The 21966-nt window shown below is 37.4% G+C and overlaps 1 long non-coding RNA gene and 1 other non-coding gene across 3 annotated transcripts; both read left to right on the forward strand.

Moving 5' to 3' along the window:
• Positions 1 to 851: 851 nt before the first annotated feature.
• On the forward strand, positions 852 to 6832 carry LOC144371680 (uncharacterized). Of its 2 annotated transcripts, XR_013431655.1 has the most exons (3): positions 1217 to 1576; positions 4267 to 4334; positions 6027 to 6832. It is a non-coding gene; the product is annotated as an uncharacterized LOC144371680 (long non-coding RNA). The 2 variants fall into 2 exon arrangements; XR_013431654.1 differs by having other exon boundaries at positions 852 to 4334.
• A 9805-nt stretch (positions 6833 to 16637) lies between these two features.
• Positions 16638 to 16711, forward strand: Trnat-ugu (transfer RNA threonine (anticodon UGU)). The gene has a single exon. It is a non-coding gene; the product is annotated as a tRNA-Thr (tRNA).
• Positions 16712 to 21966: the final 5255 nt, after the last annotated feature.

A 21966-nucleotide genomic window follows, 5' to 3' on the forward strand; every position in this document is an offset into this window, starting at 1 on the left:
GATGGTGAGCATTTTTTCATGTACTTGTTGATTGATTGTATGTCCTCCTCTGAGAAGTGTCTGTTCAGGTCCTTGGCCCATTTATTGATTGGGTTATTTGTTATCTTATTGTCTAATTTTTTGAGTTCTTTGTATACTCTGGATATTAGGGCTCTATCTGAAGTGTGAGGAGTAAAAATTTGTTCCCAGGATATAGGCTCCCTATTTACCTCTCTTATTGTCTCTTTTGCTGAGAAAAAACTTTTTAGTTTGAGTAAGTCCCATTTGTTGATTCTAGTTATTAACTCTTGTGGTATGGATGTCCTATTGAGGAATTTGGAGCCCAACCCCACAGTATGTAGGTTGTAACCAACTTTTTCTTCTATCAGATGCCATGTCTCTGATTTGATATCAAGCTCTTTGATCCATTTTGATTTAACTTTTGTGCATGGCGAGAGAAAGGGATTCAGTTTCATTTTGTTGCATATGGATTTCCAGTTTTCCCAGCACCGTTTGTTGAAGATGCTATCCTTCCTCCATTGCATGCTTTTAGCCCCTTTATCAAATATAAGATAGTTGTAGTTTTGTGGATTGGTTTCTGTGTCCACTATTCTGTACCATTGGTCCACCCGCCTGTTTTGGTACCAGTACCATGCTGTTTTTGTTACAATTGCTCTGTAGTATAGTTTGAAGTCTGGTATGGCTATACTGCCTGATTCACACTTCTTGCTTAGCATTGTTTTTGCTATTCTGGGTCTTTTATTTTTCCATATGAATTTCATGATTGCTTTCTCTATTTCTACAAGAAATGCCGTTGGGATTTTGATTGGCATTGCATTAAACCTATAGAGAACTTTTGGTAATATTGATAAACCCAACCTGATCTTTTATTAAATTGGGAGCCCTCTCACCACAAAGCCATGAAAAGCTAATTTCGGCTTTACTATAAATTACTGCAAATTCTGAACCTGCTTGGAATGCCTGCCCGTGCCTTGAACTCACCCATGCCTGGCTCTCTGACCAGATAGCAGCCCTCTCTGAAACTTTAGTGACACCTCATAAATATTGGCCTTCCCTGGCCAGACAACGACCCTCTCTGAGGCTCTAATGGTCTTCATAAATTCTGATGTTGGAGCCAGCAAAAAATGTAAACTACCATTAGTGTGATGCTTGTCAAAGTTCTGTTATCTGTAACCCCCCTTTTGTGTAACTTTCTGGGCTATAAAGCTGGGCTGTAGGAAAGCTGGGGGGCTGTCTTGTTCCTGCCGTTTTGGGAGGAAAAGGCAGTCCGGCCGGTCGAAATAATAAGCTTGCTTTAATTTGATTTTATTGGAGTCAGTGGTCTTTTCTTGCGTCCTGGTCTAACATTTTGGAGTTCCCCAGCGAGATGACCCTGCCCGACCAGACCACAAGACCAGACTGCTGGAAATTCTGAAGCCGGCCTTCGCTCCAGGGCTCCGGGCTGGAGAGCCACTCTAGGGGGTGCGCAACTTGAGACGTTCCAAGGCCTCGGAGTGAGCCTTCGGTCCCCGGAACCCTGCAGTGAACTGCCGCACTAAAACTATTAGCAAGCACCTGGTGGAGGAGGCCTCCATAGGTAAGTGGCGCCTTTATAACATCTGATATCCGGTTAAGGGAGATCTCTTCTGATGACAGAGAGGTGGCCTGGCGAGGCTCACATATACTCCTGTCCGGACAGTACGAGAAATCGTTCTGTCTTCTGTTCTGTTCTGTAGGGAATTCCTCTGGAAGGGTAGAGAGGTGCCGACGGGCACGCACGCACTCCTACCCCGGAGCTTTGGCAAGACGTTGCATTGCTCCTCTGTTTCTGTTTCGGCGCCGGGTTTCTGGGGTTTCTGTTTTCTTGTTTTTGTTCTGTGTTCTATATGTTTTTTGTTTGTTTGTTTTTGTGCGTTTTGTTGTGTGATTTCAGTGATAAAAACTTAAGGATATTGGACGTGAAAATGGGTAATAAAGCAAGTCAGCCTGACACCCCTTTGGACTGTGTTTTAAGGAACTGTGATGAACTGTACCCCCCTTTGTTAAGCAGGAGGAGAGAAGCCCCTAGCTGGCTGCTTGAAGCACCTCCAGTGCAGAGGGCAATGCCTGCTGGGGACCTAAGAACTGAGTATCTCCCAGGTTAACAAGTGAGACTCCTTTAAAACCCCTTATCCCTCCAGATCAAGAGAGTCACAACCTTTGGGCAGAGTCCCCGGTGTTTCTCCTTTGTTAGCAAAACAATAAAACTCCCTTTTTCTTTTTCTCAAAACCCTGTCCTCATTATTAAATTGGCATTAATTGGCTCTAAGGTCAGGAACCGAACTTTCAGTTACAAATTTTGATACCCCCCCACCCCCAGAACTTTTTGAGAACTGACTACTGAAATGTTAGGAGATGAAATGTGCTTGGGGTGGAATCCTGTAAGTAAAAGGAGGGACTGAGGGACTCCCAGCAGCTGCCGAATCCCTGTTGCTTCGGGGATTCCCTCCTTCTTTCCCTGCACTGTAAGGATTATGCCACCTCTGTCTTCTTGAAAAGAGAAAAAGAAAAAGGAGACACTTAATGCAGTAAAGTCGCCATGGAGACCCTTGATTTTATATTTCAGATTGCCCCTCTGTGAAAACATCTGGTCCCCTTGTGGGGACATCTATGGTGCCACTGGTGTAGGAGATTTTTCTCTTATCTGCTCTGTTTTAAAAGGTTTCTGTCTGTCAGCCATAGTCTGGAGCTCCTCTCTGTCTGTCCTGTGTCTTTGTTTCTGACCCTTTAAGACATGTGCAATAGTGTGTTGATATTATAAATTGTTTCTTGGCAATGATCTTGGCTGAATGTGTATCTAAAAGATGATGTTTTATTGTAACAATCTGGTATCTGAATGGGTTTTTGATGCATTGCACAATGCTGCAGTTAAAAGTTGGGTTTAGGTAGTTGTTTAGTTTATGATTTCAGATAATTCATGTCAGAGAACTTAAATACTTAGGATGGAAAACTAAAGAACTCTACTTCCAAGTTGGCAAGTAACTTCCCAATCATTCAGTCTTTTTTCACCAATTTTGAATTGGGTAGCCTGGGAAAATGTTACTGTGTGTACCAGTGCATTAATTTGGACAAGGATAGTAAATCATAGTATGGCATCTGTTGACAAAACAAGATGTAAAGATATAAAATTTTGTGAATTGTATCTTAAACTTGTATCATAATTTTCAACATTGGAACCTGAAAATTATGACTTATAGTTAAAATGCCTTAGGCCTGAGGTGTCTGCTCAGAATAGCAGTTTTCCCCTGCTCCTTCCAGACCTCAGCCAGGACTTATGTTGAAATGCAAATGAAAGAAGCCTGCAAGCTCAGTAGGAGACTGATCTGAGACCTAAGGAAAAAAAAGTAAATTGTATGGTATTTACTAATTACTGGCCAGTCATTTTTACTAGGACTCTTGTTTTTTTCCTTAGATTCTGTATTTTTTTGAGCTCATGATTTTGACCCTACAGACCTAGGTTAATGTTTTTCTGATCAGTCCTATCTTTGACCAACTGTGGAGTTTTTGAAACATTGCAATGGAGATTTCACCTGCGAAAAGTTACTAAGGCCTTTACTATTGTTATGTGTGCACACTTTTGTTATGTGTTGTATGTCTATATATACATATGTCCGTATATCATATATATGATATACAAATTAACATATATAAGGAGCGCTCATAAAAACAAATTAAAAAAATGGATCCAAAGATCTTTAATTCATGTGATTTAAATGGTTCAATTTAAATTGGATAAACAGATAAAAATAAATGTCTTTAAATTTAACTTACAAGTTTTTCTAGGTGTTCAAAAAACTCATAAAATATTAATGTCTATAAAATGTCTAATATGCCTTGGTTCTAGGACTTTTCCTTCAACAAAAAATGGTTTACACTGTTCAATACATTTGTCTAATATTTTGATAAATAAGTAAAAAATTTGATATGGGATTATTCATGAGTACTTTTGTTAGATATCTGATTGATTTACTAAGGTCTGTATAAGTTTGTACTAAAGTCTGTATAAGATTGTAAAAATCAGTCATGTGTTAAAGAGACAAAAATTTCTTAAAATATAAGTTTACCCATAACATTGTGTTTATTAAGTTTTACTTTTTTCTAGAGCAAGCAACCATAAAAATTAAACAACTGGTTAAATAAGAACTGTTATTTTAGAGCACTGTACTGCCATTTCTTTAAAAGCTAAGCTTGGTTAATGTAGAAACATTAATGTAATTGTGATGCTATTAATGTGCTCATATCTTCCAGGTATACAAGTCTGTAAGGTAGAAACTTTGAAAGAGCATTATATCAAGCTGGTGTTCGGAAGTTGTATGGTAAAAAATATATTGGGGATTTATTTACCTGTTATCAATAAGATATGTAAAGTTTTGTTACTTCTTACATTGGGGAACAATTTAAATGTATTTTTAAGTTAATGAGAGCCTAATCTATGTAAAGGTTAAAACTTTCAGCCTTTCTTTAATTCATGTTTTAAATGTGATATCAAATGGTGTTAGCTAATGTTCATGTGACCTCAAACAATTTATGTAAACTTTGTAAAATGATAATTAAAAATACAAAGATCAGCTTTAGAACTAAAACACTTAAGATTTATAAAGAGCCCTGCCTTACCTGAGATGAGGCTCTGTGTCCCATCTTACTACATGTGAGAAAGACTATGAAAACAGTAGGCCAGATTTTAGTTCATTTAAAGTTATGTTCAAAAATTTGTTTTTTGTTGTTTTTTTTTTCTGTCAAGATTACTAGGATCTCAAACAGGGGATATAATGTATAACTCAGCCAAAAATTCAGGGTAGCTGTTACACGAACTAAGTGTTTTTACTCTTGTTAATTTTATTTTGTAATTTCCTTATAAGTGATCTAAAGATTCCCTGTTAGTGTTTTACAGAAGTGTTGCTTTAAAAACACAACATGGGTTAGTTTGAGATAATAAGCCATCACCTACAAGACAGATAGGATAATACAGATCCCAATTAATAAAAAGATAAATAATTATAAAGTTATAGACATTAAAGCCCAGTACTCTTAATATAAGGCTGTTAAAATTTATTTGCTGGATGTTTAAGATTAAGTTTTAAAATTAAAGTTAAATTAAAAGGGCCAGAAAAACCAATATTCGGCTCTTGCCCTCTGAGTCAGTCTGAATCCAGGGAACAGGGGACTTCTCTAAAGAGCTTTGCAACTCTGGGCCACATAACCTCCCGATCAGGGAGACTAATGAGACCACTGGAGAACAGAAAGCCAATCAGTGCATTTGCTGTGAAGAGGAGGGTCATCAGAGAAGGGAGACATCCCTGGTGCTTCCGAGGGAAGCCACATGGTCAAGCAAGACCTAGACCCATCCTAGCGCAAATGGCACTAGCAGAACTGAGAAGTTTCCCCAGGAATGACTCCCATAAAAGCTCAGCTGTTAACAATAGATAGAAACAAAAGTCAGTTTGACTGCTTCATCTTAAACACTTAGCAAAGACAGTTAAAACCAAAATACAGCCATTCCTGGGCATTTTAAATAATAATAATGATGATAATAATTATTATTATTATTATTTAAGGTATACACTTTATGTTAGCCTCCCAAAATAAGTAAGACTGGAGGCTACAAAGAAGGATTCTCAGACAGAAATGTCTGATAACTATAAAAAGAGACTATCAAGAGGAGCTGCCAGAGACAAAAGTTTTTAGTTTAAGGCCTACAGTTATTCCTAACCTACACAGGTAGGCTTCGTGTTTGCTAGTATGATTATCCAGCCCTGAGTAACAGAATTAAAGGTTTCTCTATTAGACACAGAGCTCATACTAGTAAAAAATTTTGCAAGATCAGATGGCATTAAATTATTAAACTGTATCTTATGGGGAAGGACATCTGTAACACTAAAAGTTAAATGTTAAATTTACAGGCCTGATAACTGGAAATGTTAAAGCCTGGTGAGGGAACTTCTATACAGTGACACGTTCCAGCTGCTACAACATTTACTCAGTACTCATGGTTTTTATTTCTCTCATAGAAGCACCCATCCCCAGATGACTTTACAACCTGTTCTTCCCCAACCAGACTTCAAACCGAACTGACTTCTAAAAGGCAACTCATGTCCCTCACGCCGTGCTCCCTCACGTCACCCTCTCTCAGCTCAGAAGAAGCCAAAATGAGTGACGCCTGTCTTCTTACAACAATGGAGCCAAAAATAAATAGATTATCAATATAAGTAATTAATTAAGTCAGGTAAAATCAGGGAGACCGGTTTTGGGTGAGTTCTAAAAATTTGGAGACTGTTACCTGAGGGATTAAAATTCCCTCAGTGCTCTTCCCCTACCCTATCAAAGATTTGAAAGGGACACATAAGAAAAGGGGGGAATGATAAACCCAACCTGATCTTTTATTAAATTGGGAGCCCTCTCACCACAAAGCCATGAAAAGCTAATTTCGGCTTTACTATAAATTACTGCAAATTCTGAACCTGCTTGGAATGCCTGCCCGTGCCTTGAACTCACCCATGCCTGGCTCTCTGACCAGATAGCAGCCCTCTCTGAAACTTTAGTGACACCTCATAAATATTGGCCTTCCCTGGCCAGACAACGACCCTCTCTGAGGCTCTAATGGTCTTCATAAATTCTGATGTTGGAGCCAGCAAAAAATGTAAACTACCATTAGTGTGATGCTTGTCAAAGTTCTGTTATCTGTAACCCCCCTTTTGTGTAACTTTCTGGGCTATAAAGCTGGGCTGTAGGAAAGCTGGGGGGCTGTCTTGTTCCTGCCGTTTTGGGAGGAAAAGGCAGTCCGGCCGGTCGAAATAATAAGCTTGCTTTAATTTGATTTTATTGGAGTCAGTGGTCTTTTCTTGCGTCCTGGTCTAACAAATATCGCCATTTTGATGATGTTAGTTCTGCCTATCCATGAACAGGGTATATTTTTCCATCTTCTAAGATCTTCTTCTATTTCTCTCTTTAGGGTTCTGTAGTTTTCAGTGTATAAGTCTTTCACCTCTTTTGTTAGGTTGATTCCCAAGTATTTTTTTTTTTTGAGGATATTGTGAATGGAGTGGTTGTCCTCATTTCCATTTCAGAGGATTTGTTGCTGATATACAGGAATGCCTTTGATTTATGTGTGTTGATTTTATATCCTGCCACTTTGCTGAATTCATTTATTAGCTCTAATAGTTTCTTTGTAGACCCTTTTGGGTCTTCTAGGTATAGAATCATGTCATCTGCAAATAGTGATAATTTGAGTTTTTATTTTCTTATTTTTATGCCTTTAATTTCTTTCGTCTAATTGCTCTGGCCAGTGTTTCGAGAACTATGTTAAATAGAAGTGGTGATAGAGGGCATCTCTGTCTTGTTCCAGATTTTAGAGGGAATGCCCTCAATTTTTCTCCATTCAGAATGATGCTAGCCTGAGGCTTAGCATAGATTGCTTTTACAATGTTGAGGTATGTTCCTGTTATCCCTAGTTTTTCTAGAGTTTTGAACATAAAGGGATAATAATGAAGTCCGAAACAGCCCTAGGCCAAAGTCCACCTCAAAGAAGTATTAATGAACAGCCCCCAGCAAACTTGAAGATGCTGCCTCAGAAATCCTTCCTGCCCAGATTACTTCTTTGGCCCACCTGTGTCCCACCCCTGCGCCTTCCAACCTACATTCCATCACTGAAAGAGACTATAAAATGGAGAGACAACCACACTTCCAAGGATTCCATCTCTTGGCTCCCCTTCTTCCTCCCGGAGAAGTCTTTTCTGCTGTCCTTTAATAAACTTCTAATTTTCCACTCTGACCTTGCCTCTGAGTACTTCTCTGGTGTTATTCTTCAACATTGGGGAAGCAAGGACTCCTCACCAGTCAACAGCGGTAACAAAACCACACTTGGCCCTAACTGCTAGAAATACTAATGGGAAATGTCAAGACCTATTTCAAATGTAAAAGCCATTGTAATTCAACTGTGCCTCCAACAAACTCCTTTGCCCCAGATGTGGGAAGGGAAGCTGAGGATGAAACAGATGGAAATTATAGGAAGGTGCTTTGGTGCTGGTCTTTTAGTTTTTTGTGGGGTTTTTTGTTTGCTTTGTGTGTGTGTGTGTGTGTGTGTGTGTGTGTGTGTGTGGTGCTGGGGATTGAACCCAGGGCTTTGTGCATTCAAGACAAGAATTCTACCAACCCAGCTGTATCTCTAGCCCTGGTGCTCTTTTCAATGCCTGTTTAACATAGATTTTGCTCCATGCTCTACCTAGAACCATATAATCTCCTAAACTGGCACACCAAAATGGATTTTTCTGCTATCTGGCCCCCTCCTGCATGATGGGAATTGTATCACTTCTCACTTAAACAAATCCTATACTGTTTACTTTTCCCTTCCATGATTGTCTATGGATTTTATTCTTCAAATTTTGTGAGACAAGAATCCAGAAGGAAACTTGTGAAGCAGGAATCTACTGTTGTTATGCTCAAATTCGAGACCCCCAAAGACCACCAGAGACCCAAGATTGATGTTAGCAGCAAAGAGGTGTTTATTGCGAGCTAGCTCGGTCCTCCATGTGCGTGCCCACACACACACAGCAACTGGTGACGTTGAGAGGCCCCGAGCCCAGGGTTTGCAGCAGTTTTAAACATTCTTTGGAGAAGGCAGGGACTTCACATACATCATAGCATCTCTTAGCAAATCATCGCACACCGCGGAAAAATCAAATAACAACTCTAAAACATGATTAGCACATTCACTGGCGGGAACCAGTTGGGTAGGGGTGATTGGTTACTACAAGAGGGGGATTCTTTTGAACTGACTGGTTTAGGCCAAGAGGGGTGTTCCTGCTGAACTACATGCTTTCCCAATATGTTATCAACCACCATAAACTACTGGGAGGGTCATCTGGCATCCCAGGTATTTCCCTGTCCCATGCTGACTGGTGGCTGCTAGGGGGTTGCTATGGGTCCCCACTTAGCCTGACTGAGTCAGGGACACCTGGTGCTGCAGATCTCTCCTGTTATTTGTAGATAAACAACTCAGCAGGGTGGGAATGTGCCTAGGAGTGCTCTGTGGGTTTTTCCAAGGACAAGGGCCATGTCCATTCCTTGGACAGGCTTTGCTCTGAGATAGAGGCTGGTTTTTCAGTCTCATCTCAAAACTCTGGTTTTCCACAGTACCATCTATATTTAGTTTTAACCCTTAGTAGACCCAGCTAAAGACTTAAAACTGATGCTGATATGCAGCATGGGACTTAAGAGTCTGAAAACAATGGTAATAAGTTTTCAATTTGCCTTTGCTGATCTGTGACTCAAGGCTCATCAACATTCTCACAAGAGGGGTGGAAGCAAAAGGACATTGAGTATATTAATGAATGATTGAGTCAGATCTGGAAGATGGGGGCTAGTTTGAAAGGAAAGAAAATAAAATACTAATACCTTCAGGACACTTCCTCCACCTCCAACCTGTTGCAAGTTTACCTGCCCCCAGGGAACTGTTCCTCTCAACTGCTGGTATCCCTGGGAGGCTTCACTCTTGCCCTTGGATCACTCTACCTATTGATCACTCCACCTTTTGGTCACACAGGAAGATATTGGGTGAAGAATGGGGCATGAAAATAAAAGAAACCTAAAATATACAGAAAGGGCAGGACATCTCTATTTCCTCAGGCAACAAGTTCCAACTTGAACCCCTTCCTCTGTTTCTATGGAAGAGTCTCTGACTCTGTCCTACCTACACTTTAAATAAAACTTTACTCTTACCTAGGCATTTCTCAAGTGTTCAGTCTTTGAACCCATTGAGTACATCCCTAGCCCTTTTTATTTTTGAGATAGTATTTCCCTAAGTTGCTGAGGTTGGCTTTGAACTTTTTATTTTTGAGATAGTATTTCCCTAAGTTGCTGAGGTTGGCTTTGATCCAATCCTCCTGCCACAGCCTCCATAGTTCCTGGCATTACAGATGTTTAGCACAGTACCTGGCTGAATATATTATTTGAATATTCATTTATTAAGAATAAAACTACCCCCAAAAGGTGTTATTTGTGGAGAAATCCTTTCAAATAGCAACCAGAAACTCTCATGACAATATTTAGCAATCATTCCACTGTATAAAAATTAACTAATTATTAAGCACAGAGTGCATACATTTTTAAACATGCATTTTTCAATCAGTGATCTAGAAAACTGAAACTGGGAGAAAACTGCAAGGCCATATTATTGCATAAAATTTATTTGGCCATTTAAAGAATATATTGTTGCAGGCTGGAGTTGTGGATCAGTGGTAGAGTTCTTGCCTAGCATGTGTGAGGCACTGGGTTCAATTCTCAGCACCACAAATAAATGAATAAAATAAAGGTCCATCAATATTTTAAAAAAATATATATTTAAAAAGAAAGAATGTATCGTTGGTCTTCTGTTGATAATTTCATGAAGCAATTAGACTTGTCACCCTTTTCCATAATATATGATTTCAAAATATATATGGTGGAAATGCAATTGTTTAATTTATTATCACAAGAAAAGTGAAATAAATTACCTGTTATATTTTGTAGATGAATGAGAACACTGATGTTTCTAAGTGGGTCATTTTAAAATATATTCAGTCCCCAATCCAAACATGCTATGAAATGTGTACTGTTAAATCATCAGTTAACAGAGAGGGTACAAAGGTTGGAAAATGGTAGTTTAGTCTATCCCCCTCACTTTATTTATATTAGGAGGTCAGGCAGCAGAGAAAAGGGAAGTGATTTATCTAAAGTCGAGCAGAAGAGGATACATCCCCAGGCTGTCTGTCCCAAGGCTCACATTGTTCCCACTGCACCCTAATATATTCTAGAAGGTATTTAAGGTTCTTATTTTGAGCACTCCTTTTAAACAATGTTTACAATGTTTGTTATAGCATCAATATATAAATTTGCTAATCTCACTAGTAGAATCAATTAATTCAGATACTGATAGTAGTACATTGGGATTTGGAAGAGAAAATACAAGAAGAAACAAGAGCAGATGGCAGTCATGAGTTTTGCAGTGGCTTCTGAACAATTTTTCTTTGATGCTGCAAGTTGCTAAGAACAGCTTCTTACAATTACTGTACTTCCTTATTTCCTCAACCTTGCTGATGTTTGCTCCATTCCAACTATTATGATACAATAAAATTCCCAGGGTTTTATCCCTCCACTAAAATACTTATTTTCTGGATTAACCATAAAACTCTGATTCATACAGACATGTGCTATTCAAAGTATCATTCCTGGGCTAGCCACATCAGCATCATCTGAGAGCTTGTTAGGAACAGAAACTCAAGTTCAATCCCAGACCTACTGAATTCAAATCTGCATTTTAGCAAGATTACCAAGTGATTGGTGTGAATTTAATTTTAAAAGGCTTTGTTACATAGCAATTATAGAGGTAAGAACTCCTGTTCTGGAAAAGATCTTCAGTGATCTTATGGGGAAAATGAAGATAGGTTATAAGAAGAAAGCCATAAATGGGAGATAAAGAAATGTGGTCTATATATAGATATCACTGTTCTAAATAATTTTTTCCATATAGTTAAAGAGGCCGATCTTAGAAATAATTTCTTTCCCCTATTATCTGTGATTTAAACAATTTACAACATAGTGACTATAAGAAGAGTCTTATTTCCTGAAATACCTGTGTCCTCCACTCCCATTGGACAATACTTACTGTGCACTGGAAATGAGGTGAGTCCAGATTGAGATGTGCCATTTGTGTAAAACCCAGAGTGTATTTTCAAAATATAATTTTTTAAATATTTATAAAATGTAAAAGGGAAAAATACAACATATCACATTATTTGTTTTATATTTATGGCATATTAAATAATAACATGTTGATAATATTGGTTAATAAATATCTTAATCAATCATATCTATTGTAAGGGACTGGCAAAACGTTGGAGGAAGAGACCACAAGAGACCGGCTTCATGCAATAAGCATAAGGGGATTTTTATTGAGGATCCTGATTCAGCGCGCTGAGGCTCCAGGCTCACTCAGGAAGATAGAGCAGCCCAGAGCCCTGGGCAAGGGTTGAGCAGTGCTTAAGTACACTTTTTGGGGAGGGCAGGGACTTTATACACATCATAGTCTCCTTTAAAAAAATCACCATACACCGCGGGAAAATCAAACAATAATTCTTAGACTTGATTAGTACATTCATTGGTGGGAACAGGCTGGGCAGGGGTGATTGGTCACTTCTAAGCGGGGTACACATTCAAACTGATTGGTTCTGGGGCCTGGATGCCTACGTGCTGGGTTACACAGGGTCCTAAGTTATTGAACAACCAGAGGATAAGGAGGAATATTTACTGGACAGTTCGGGTATTGTCCTAACAGCTACAGGAATTCCAGGTTTTGGGGGTAGTGGAGGAATTTAACAATACCTGGTCCTTCACTTTTTAACTCAGGCCTTGCAGCTTGGAAACTTTACAATGCCTGGTCGTTTACACTTTAACTTCAAATTCTTTTACTCTTACACTATTAGTTTTTATCTTTTGTAATGTGGTTACTGGAAATTTAAAATTGGATATGTAGTTCACAGTACATTTACCTCTACAGTGCTGTCTTACAGAACTGGGATAGGATCTTAGTCATAGCTCAATATCCAATACCATTTTCGCTGCCCAGCACACAACACGTGCACTGTTAATCAACACTGAATTGTTAAATCTGAGGTAAAAAAAAAAAAAATGCCTAAGCAATCATGTCAAAGCGGATTTCCTCTCTCCTCTTGAATGCTCAAAGCACTTAATATTTGAACATCCTTGTTCCTGACCATACACAATTTAGGACTTATTTGTCATGCTTTTATATTGTTAATTATGCCATATCTATAAATATGGTTACCACTTTTGTGCATCCTATTATGCCCAGCACAATGGTAAATACACAGTAGGAATTGATTGATTTCTTGTTAATTTAAGTAGGTGTTTTTATCCCTCTGGTTTCAGTGAACTTTGTTACCACAGTAATAACAGTTCAGTCTATACATGACATGTGAAGCTGACCTATTTAAAAACAATCTATCTTTGACATGATCATAGCCCCGTAACAATGAGATACTATTTAATTCAAATAAATGTTGAGACCTATCACATGCCAGTATTAAACATTCATTTATAACCACTAACCCAATTACATTTTTAAAAATAGTTGTTAAAGACAGTAGATAAAATCATGATTATCTTGAACTCTCATATACTTTGTTTTTAGAATTACACTTTAAAACTTTTCTAAAATGAATTTCTATATTACTTTTATCCAGCTACTTCTTGCAAATATTTCTTTTATTTCATTATATTGTATTGTTTTGCTTCCCAGTTAACATAGACTCAAAGGAGAAAAGATGAAATGGGTTCAATAACTATAGTTCAATGATAAATTCTTCCCACAGCCTTTCTTGAGGGTAAGTCAGAGCTTGGTAGAGGGTATGTAAATGGACTGCATGATCAATAGAAAGGTCTCAAAGTTTCCCCATTTCTCACTCTCCCCCTAAAATATGAAAGAGCTACAGTTTGATCTCCACCTTTGACATATAGTAATTTAAACATCAAAGAAGGGTTTTAGTAATGGGTTTCACAGTTTTGAAAGCAAAAAAGATTTCCCATAGCTTTTTTGGCAATAGATAAAAAGCATTGAATCAAAATAACCTAGATGAACTGCCAACAGAGCTCATTCGTGAAATTCAGGTTTTATTTTTATTATCTTTTGTTTTGTTTTTTCCCTCAAAATAAGACTCTACTTAAATCAACTTATTTTTTAGAGAAACAATGACCCAATTTATCTGCAAAATTGGTGGACAATATCTAGATTTTTGCTAAACAATATTTATATTTTTAAATTTTCCCCCAATTCCCAAAATGATTAAAGTTGTATCTGCTCATCCACTGAGTCAGTATGCCACATTGCTCTTTGGAAAAAGGTTGCTCTGTTCTTGCAAGTACCACATTCAACTATTGTATGGTAATCACCTCAAAGCTTTCATCTCTTATCTGGCTTCAGGGCAGAGACAAATACTCTTGTCTGCAGCTGCTAATTACTGACCTGGGAATGAATATGTAAAAGCCTTTACATTCTGACTCTTTTTCCATATAACAACACACACACACACACACACACACACACACACACACACACAGATGCAAATACACATGTCTGTTATGCTTTGCATCTAGAATGTCCCCCACAAGCTAATGTGTTTGGATAGATAAAAAAATGTGGCATATATACACAATGAAATTTTACTCAGCAATAAAAGAGAATAAAATCATGGCATTTGCAGGTAAATGGATGGAGTAAGAGAAGATAATTGTAGGTGAAGTTAGCAAATCCCCAAAAAAACAAATGCTGAATGTTTTCTCTAATTTAAAGTTGCTGATTCATAATATGCTGCAGGGGAATGGGAGGAATAGATGATAGAACAACGGGGAGGGAGGAGAAGGGAAGGGGCATGGGAGTAGGAAAGATGGTGGAATGAGATGGACATCATTACCCTAAGTACATGTATGAAGACACAAATGGTGTGAATATACTTTGTATACAACCAGAGATATGAAAAATTGTGCTCTATATATGCAATATGTATTGAAATGCATTCGGTTGTAATGTATAACAAATTAAAATTTTAAAAAGAACAAAACAAAGAATTATGGTTCTCACTATAGCAATTAGGGTTTGAGGTCATAAATTGATTACTCCATTTGCAGGATTAGTCCACTGATAATTGAATGAGATAGGTCCTTCAAGAGCATGTCAACAGTGACCTATCTAGGCTCCAGCCCATCCCCACCTCTCCCTGTCCTGGGCTGCTAGGACATTAGCATCTTTCCTCAGCCATGCCCTTCTACCATGATTCTGCTGTGTAGTTGTCCACCATGGACTGAACCAATGAAACTATTAGTCCAAAATATAGTCTTCCTCCTCTTAAGTTGTGCTTATCAGGTATTTTGGTCACAGTGATGAAAAGCTGATTAACATGCTAACAGGAGTAAATAATTTAGGGAGGTTTTCAAAGGAAAACTTAAGATAGTTTGAGGTAGACATTAATGAGTCAGAAGTACCAGTTCCACTTCAACCACAATGATTGGAGATGATACCACTCTCACTCACATTATTGTAAATATCACTTAATTGGTTTCTATGTTTCAAGCCTTGTCCTCCTCTAGTGTCCTCTACACTGAAATTTGGGGCCCTGCATGGTATGTTCTCGAAACTCAGTTCTTAATATTCCTCTTTACTTACTTTACTCAGGGTCCTTGCCTCCCTCTATTCCTCAAATACATCAAACCTAGTCATAATCATGGTCTTTGCACTTGTTCTTCCTCTGTTTTCATTGGTCTTCCAGATATCTACATAGTCCAATCCCTCACCTACTTCAAGTCTCTAGTCAACTGGTTCTTTGTTAGTGAGGTTTTCTTTAACTAACCTACATAAAACATCAACACTTATTCAACAGTCCCTCCCCCTTTTTATAAAGAGAGAGAGAAGAGAGAAAGAGAGAGAGAGAGAGAGAGAGAGAGAGAGAGAGAGAGAGAGAGAGAGAGAGAGAATTTTTTAATATTTTTTTTTTTAGTTTTCGGTGGACACAACATCTTTATTTTTATGTGGTGCTGAGGATTGAATCCAGAGTCCCGCGAGTGCCAAGCAAGCGCGTTACCACTTGAGTCACATCCCCAGGCCCCGCCTTTTAAAAAAGTTTTTAAAATATATATATTTTTAGTTTGTAAATGGACACAATACCTTTATTTTATTTCTTTACTTTAATGTGATGCTGAGGATGGAATGCAGGGCCTCCCATTTGCTAGGTGAGCACTCTACCACTGAGCTACAGCCTCAGCTCCACTTTCTTATATTGTTTTTCCAAAGCACTTATCCCTACCTGATGTACTGCATTGTTTACTTATTCACTTATTTATTTATTATATTTCCTTCTAGTATCATATAAGCTGCATGAAGACAGATGTTTTGACTGCTCTAAAATACCTAGAACATAGAAGCTACTCACCAAATATTAATTGAATCAATGAATCCATAAGTAAATGAATAAATACTGTTTAAAGACTTGATTAAATACATATGACTAATGTTGAAAAAACATAATGAGACTGAACTATAGTCCTTGGGTTAAGATGAGAGTTTGCTCCTTCTCTGTGCTCTTCACTATGTGAGGCTACAAGGAAAAGCAGATAGTCTAAAATCTAGACAGAAGATGCCCACCTCAGAACTTGACCTTGCTGTCACCTTGATCTTGGACTTCCAGTCTCCAGAAGAGTGGAAAAAAAAAACTTATTATTTATAAACCATTCAATTTATGTTATTTTGTTATCAGAGTCTGAGCTAATTAAGAACCACATATTTCATCAAAGTTAATACCCAAAACATAAAAGGAACTGTGACAACAGTATAAACAAAGAAAACAAAGCAAAAAGTTAAATAGTCAGATTTTAAAATGTGCAAAGAATCTCAATATATATTTGTTGAAAAAGGGCATGCAAATGAATGTAGGAAAAAATGTTCAACATCACTAATTACTGAGGAAATTCAAATTAAAGCTACAATGACATGTTTCATCATATATTAGGATAGTTGTTAAATATACGTGTGTGTGTGTGTGTGTGTATTTGTGTGTATTTAAAAAGACACCAGGACTGGGGATGTAGCTCAGTTGGTAGAGTGCCTGCCTTGTATGCATGTGGCCCTGGGTTCAATCCCCAGTACCACACACAAAAAAGGATAATATACAGAGTAAAGGTAAGTCATTGGTTCTGGGGTTGTGGCTTAGTGGTAGAGCACTCACCTGGCATGTGTGAGGCACTGGGTTCAATCCCCAGCACCTCACAAAAATAAACAAATAAAATAAAGGTGTCATGTCCATCTACAACTAAAAAAATTTAAATAATGAATTCATTAAAAAGACCAAGTTTTGTAAGGATGTGGAGAAAAAGAATCATTTTAAATTGTTGGTTGGAATGTAAATTGGTACAGCATTATAGAAAACAGTACGGGAGGGGGTCTTCAAAAATTGAAAACTATAGGCTGGGGATATAGCATGCTGGAGGCCCTAGAATCTACCTCCAGCACCCCAAAATGAATGTAACAACTATACCACTAAGCAATTGAATGTACATTTATTTATCCTAAGAAATTGAGATAAGGATCTCAAATATACATCTGTAGTCCCATGTTTATTACAGTATTATTCACAATAGACAAGATATGGAAACAAACTAAATATCCATTGACAGCTGAATGGAAAAATAAAATATGGTTATGGTGTGTATGCATATATATCTATGTGTGTGAATATATGAAATATTATTCACCTTTTAAAAAAGTTAAACCTGTCATTTCCAACAACTATGAGTGGAACTGAAAGATAATATGATAAGTGAAATAAGTCAGTCACAAAACACAAATACTAATGATCTCACTTATGTGTAGAATCTAAACTAGTCAAAATTATAAGAGCACAGAGAGGGACAGTGATTGCCAGCAGCTAGTGGGAGAGGAAGAAATGAGGAAGTGACAGCCAAAAGGTACAAATTTTGAGTTATGCAAAATAAATAATTTCTGGAGAGCTAATATCAAGCACAGTCCTAGAGCTAACAAGACTGTATTGTATTATAAAATTTTCCAAGAGAGTATATTTCATGTTAAGTATCCTTATTACACTCAAAAATAATGAAAATAATAAAGAGGGTTGAAGAAAACTTTGGGAAGTGATGGATTTCTCAAAAGCGTTAATGATGATTATTTTTTCACGACTTACCACCCAATATATTGGGTTATATACATTACATATGCATATTTTTACATGTCAATAATAGTTCAAAACCATGGTTTTAAACAAAACAGAAGTAATAGTCCATATTATCCTTATTAAAGTTGACACATACATATAATCTTTTTTTTTTTTTTTAGAGAATTTTTAATATTTATTTTTTAGTTCTTGGCGGACACAACATCTTTGTTTGTATGTGGTGCTGAGGATCGAACCCGGGCCGCACGCATGCCAGGCGAGCGCGCTGCTGCTTGAGCCACATCCCCAGCCCCGACATATAATCTTGGACAATTATTTATTTAGGTTGCCCACAGATGACATGACACAGGCATCTCTCTTACTCTGTTCATCCAAATTTTAAAACATTCATTTTTACCATTATTCATTCCCCACAATGCATTTAATATAATTAATAATAGGGAATTATCTACCCTGATTTTTACCAATATATTATTTATATATGCTGAAAGGATAAAGAAATTGAAATGTAAAGGATAAGGTTTGTTTCAAGACCTGTAATGTTTTTAAGTTCTGTTAATTTGCATTTGGAACCTGAAATTCATGTGGCAGTTAAAACAACTCCTGGAGAGACCAGTAAATCTATGTTGAAATCTCCCCTATCTGGTTGTTCTGTAAAAACAACCCACCCTCCCAGAAAGAAACCGTGCAGTCCAGCACGTATACACCTCAGGGCTTAAGCCAATCAGTTAGAATGTATACCCTTCTTTGTGCTGACCAATCACCCCTACCCTACTTGTTCCCGCCAGTGAATGTACTAATCATAGTTAAGAGTTGTTGTTTGATTTTCCCGCGGCGTGTGATGATTTGTTATGATGTATATGAAGTCCCTGCCCTTTCCAAAGAATGTATATAAGCTCTGTTTAAGCTGTTCACGGGACTCTTTGTTCTCTGCTCCTCTGAAGTGAGCTCTGAGCCCCAGCATGCTGGACCCCCAATAAACCCTTTGCTGTTGCATGAGACAGTCTCTTGGTGGTCTTTTCCTCCGACGTTCGCCCGACCTTTACAATGCCTAAGTCATCCTCTCTATGTTATAGTAGTTTTGGTTCCAATTTACACTTACTCAGCCCCTTAGAATTTGTGTATATGTGTGTATGTGTGTGTCTAAGTGACAAAACATGTTTTATATATTCCAACCTCAAATAGCTCCTTTTCTGCTACTACCAGAGATTATGAGAATAATAACACAAAGAGTACCTCTCCTTTCTGATCTCAAGATAATATTGTAGCTAGCTTACCTTCATTTCATGTGTACATATTGATAATACCTATATATACATATATATATATATATATATATATATAATGGAAAAATAAATGTAATTATGTCTTTTTATATTTTGTGACCCCAGCACTTCTGCAAAATCTATGTAGTTGTCACAATTTCACTAACGTTAATTAGATAGGCAATTTGACCTGAAAGGAGAAACTACATTTTCTAACAATTATACCAATGTGAGGTAGTAACATTGTATATAACAACAAAATAGTTTTCAGAGAATTTTAGTGGATCCAGATTTTTTTTTTTTTTGATGCTGCATTATGAGCAGGGCTTGCAGTCATGCTCTGGATGACTATTCGAATATCGAATAGGTAATTAAATTCAATCTGTGCACTGACTGGCAGAGAAGGTGAGAAAAGAGGAAGCCATACCTGCCAGCAATGCTCTTAGTTACTGTGACAACCAGATTTGAGAAACTGAATGAAATCAAACAGAGTATCCAATCTAGAGTTGCCCACTTTCCTAGTCAGAGATACATACAAATGGCTCTTGCTCATTTTATGTCCACCAAAGTTGCATGCAAATTACTGCTCTCTCTTAAAACTATGGCCCCATTATTACTGCTGAAGTCAGTGCTGAAAATGATAAGAAAGGTCAGTTCTATATCCACTGCCACTCAACACAAAGCCTCCTCATACTGGGCACTGGTGATCTTGTTCCATACCCAACATTACCTTCTTACCTCTCACTGGAAATATAATTTTGCCTTAAGGAGAGAAGAGTACATGTATGGTCAATGCCTAGAAAATATTGAGGATAAAAATGCTATCTAAGATGATAGTTTTTTTGTAAAGTTTTAATGATATCACAATATTATTGTCCAAATAAAGCAATTAAATATAATGCAATTTTTAGGTTTGTCCCTATGATGGAAGGGAAAACATTCTTATGTCCACTTAGTCCTGAGAAATACTATGTAGAGTGCCATGTCTAATCACCCTGTTAACACTGTAACCCAGCATGTCATAAAAAGCTCTTTGTGTGACCATTGCAGTACTCAATTTTCTATGCCGTGGCAACAGAGAAAAATACACAGGTGAATTGCTGATAAATACTGCAGCTTTACGTCAATGCAGACAGAATATAAATAATACTTTCAAAGCCTTTTGCTTTACACATTTTTTTTTGCTACACCTGAAAATCATATATTTTGCCATACCGTTTGTCTATCAAATCTGTGTCACAATTTGTAGGGTTCCAGTTATTGGAAAGGAATAATAGGTAGTAATGAGTTCATAACAAAAATTAATTCCTATATTGTGTGTACATAGACACTTCACTTTATCTCATGTAAAATGCCTTTAACTAGAGAATAGTCAGGAAAAACAGGTTGAGTAGTTCTACTAATATACTTCATGTTGCACTCCTAACATAGTTTAAAGTAGAGATAGGTACACATAAACTTAACCAAGAACTGCAGTGCCATTACTAATCAAGTGAACAGAGAATCTTTCCTGCACTTAACCCTACTCTTCATTTAGAACATCCCTAAATTATGATTCAAAGAACCAGAGAGGTCAAGGAGGATGTTGAGGATTTCATCAACCTCCCTCTAGCTATAGCCAATCAAACCATCTTTTGTAGGTCTGAAATGAATATGGAGTTTGCAGAACTGAATGCAGCCTCTCTGAGCATCAGTTCCCTTATGTAGGAGTAGCTGTGATGATTAGAAATGATTTGCAAAGTTGCTAATTGCATATCTGCCTTTCAGTATGCAATCAATAAATTGAAACTATTTTTATTTTGTTTATAATCTATATTCCCTACTGGGATAGTATATATTATGGAAACTTGGCACAATCTAGACAAGGAATAAATATCCAAATTTAATTAAAACCACAAGCAGACACTGTGATGAGGATCAGACCCTCAGAAAATGTTCACAAATATGTTTCAAGATGTATGTGGCACCTATGACTGGAAGACTTTTGTATTTTGACTCTAGAGTAAAACAAGTGAGTCACCAAGGGCACAGGATTTAGGGAGGGACTTAGTTTTAGATCCTGACCCTGCACTTGCACTATGCTGAAAGTGACAGCTTCCTTACCTTTCATGCCCTGCCTAGATATTTCATTTTCCTTATGCAAGTGCAGGCTCTGTCTTTTTTTCCTTTGATACTTGGGATTAAACCCAGTGTCCCTCTACCACTGAAGTATATCCAGCTCCTTTATTATTTTAGAATTATAGTTAGACATAATAGTTTCATTCATTTTGACAAAACCATATATGCATAGAATTTGATTTACTCCATTTCAGTCCCTGTTCCCCTGTTTTCCTTTTCCTTTTCCCTCCCCCTATTCTCTCTCCCCTACTCCATTCATCTTCTTCTTGCACTCATTTATTTTTCATTGGTGTTTTCTATATAATTGTAGAATCCCCTGTGGTGTATTGATATGTGCACACAACATGATTTTGTTAAATTCATCCCTCAGTTCATCCCCTTCCCCATCCTTCCTCCCTCTTGATCTCCTTCTACCCCACTGATCTTTTCTATATTTCTATGATGTCCAATCCCACTTTGCCCCTTACTTTGATATAGCTTCTACATATGAGAGAAAACATTTAGAACATTGAGTTTCTGAGTCTGTCTTATTTCACTTAGCATTATGTTTTCCACTTCCATCCATTTACCAGCATATGCTATAATTTCATTCATCCTTAAGACTCATTCTGTTGTGTACATATACCACATTTTCATAATCCATTCATCCATTAATGGACACCTGGGCTGCTTCCTTTAATTTGGCTATTGTGAATTATGCTCCTATAAACATTGATGTGGCTGTATTGATATAGTATGCTGATTTTAGTACTTTTGGATATATACCAAGGAGTGGGAGAGCTGGGTGATCTGGGTGTTACATTCCTCATCTTTTGAGGAATAACTCATACTATTTC

This window comes from Ictidomys tridecemlineatus, chromosome X (genome assembly GCF_052094955.1).
Source record: "Ictidomys tridecemlineatus isolate mIctTri1 chromosome X, mIctTri1.hap1, whole genome shotgun sequence".
Lineage (NCBI taxonomy): Eukaryota > Metazoa > Chordata > Mammalia > Rodentia > Sciuridae > Ictidomys > Ictidomys tridecemlineatus.